This window comes from Poecilia reticulata, linkage group LG4 (genome assembly GCF_000633615.1).
Source record: "Poecilia reticulata strain Guanapo linkage group LG4, Guppy_female_1.0+MT, whole genome shotgun sequence".
NCBI lineage: Eukaryota > Metazoa > Chordata > Actinopteri > Cyprinodontiformes > Poeciliidae > Poecilia > Poecilia reticulata.
The window spans coordinates 25359089-25361168 of NC_024334.1; positions in this window are offsets into that span (position 1 = coordinate 25359089).

Sequence of the window (2080 nt, forward strand, 5' to 3'; positions counted from 1 at the left end):
TATTATATTATATTATATTATATTATATTATATTATATTATATTATATTATATTATATTATATTATATTATATTATATTATATTATATTATATTGATTAATTAAATTACCTCTGTGCATTTTAACAACTTTGCAAAGAAAAAAAAAACATCGACAGGGCACCAACATCAGCATGGATTGGCTTAATGTTATGGATTAAATGTAACCTTTAGAACGCATTGATGATAATAATAATAATAATAATAATAATAATAATAATAATAATAATAATAATAATAATAATAGGTATTTGTGTTATTATTTTTTTCTTTTAAAGATCCTTTGAATTTGTAAAATAGCGAAGTAAGAGCTAAATCTCGTTGACGTCTCTAAATAAATTTCAGCGGCTCAAATCGCGGGTGTAGCGCCCAATTTGCGCATATGGAAGCAGTTAGAAAAAAGATGGGAATTGCCTTGAAATTTATAAACGTGTTTATAGTGACTGTTGAGTCATTTGGCTGTCACTTCACATATCACTCAGTTCTTTTTTTAAAAGAGAAAAAAAATGAGTAATGTCTTTGCGGTACCTAAATCAGGATGCACTCTGGTGCTGATGCTGGTGTGGGTGGTCCTCGGGTGACAACGGCGTGGAAAACACGATATTTATGACGATTTCATCAACAGATAATGCCCCGCTCGCATGTATGCGGAACATTAAAAGGGCGGATGAGTGTGACCCGGCTGCGCCTGATGGGTAACCAGCGAGTTTCCGATCTGGACTCTTGTCTGTGTGCATTTGAGCAGAAAATCAAGTGAGCTCACTGTCAAACTGTCTGTTTCAAATGTGTGCCACGGTTTGAACTCTTTTGGTGGTTGATCCGTAGTGTGTGCATCTGCTCCAGCCTGTGTTGCAATTTTCTTTTTAATTTTTTTATTTATTTCTTTTTTTTTTTTTTTGGCCTCCTTTTCCTTCTTTAAATGTTTAACCACCCCCTACAAGCTCTTGATGTGGATCTTAATGGTCTGATGCGGTGCGTAATGACTCCCCATGCAGAGGAAAAACTTCAATAGTCTGCTAATGTTTTTTCCAGGCCATTTACTTTGCAAATTGTACATGGAGAACATCCATTAACGGAGCATGGGCAGGAGAGGCGCTAATCAAAATGATTCCCTCAAATCCGTTCTCGACTTTCATCGGTTTCACTCAGTTCCACTAACGAGCTCAAGAGAAGCAGAAAAGAAACAAAAGGCCCGGGTCCGGATAAAGAAAGTGGTCATGTGTTGGTTTTCGTTTCAAAGACCCCTTCATCCACCATAATCATCTGTCAAAACACCCGCAAACTAATTCAGCCATTTGCGCACAGATTTCCTAAATAATGGGGAGGGTCTTTGCGCCTCCCCTCTGTATGGAAACATGTGGTCCAACAAGTTTGAAAAAGACCAATAGGCCTGTTTGTCTGTTGCAGGACGAGTCCCACTGCTTCTTTTTTTATATGACAACACGGATGGCATGAAAGCGGAGCAAAACCGAGGGCCTTTTGAGAAGATTGCTTTTCAGAGCCTATGTGTGTGTGGCTGGACCGCTCGCTGTGTGCACATTCAGTCCCCTGGGCCAGGGGTCCACGCTGACAACATCAACAAACGAGCAAAAAAAAAAAAAAAAAAGCTGCATTATTGTGGATTAGAGAACCCGATGAAAAATGCTGTTACAAATTAGCAACGAAAGCCCCCCAAAGACCGTGGGGATATCCTTGTTCACTTTCAATTACAGAGTGCCGAGGCTCGCTATAGCGTCCCCCCCCAACCCCCCCTTCCCCACACACACACACCCCTCCGCCCCATTCATTTTGGGGGAGCCTTTGTGAGTCGCTGGTCCTTTTTTACAAACGAGTAACAGCCACACAAGAGGAATATACTTGCCCACTGTTGCGTGATATTCCCCAATTTTGTGCACATCAACACGTGGAAACATATAAAGGGGAATTATGTGTCTTTTTTCATACCCAGACATCAATTTAGTGCAAGCTACAGCTTCTAATGTTGTTGTTAACACATTAATAATTTCCTTCCACTAACATTAAGCGGCAGTTTTTTTTTTGGGG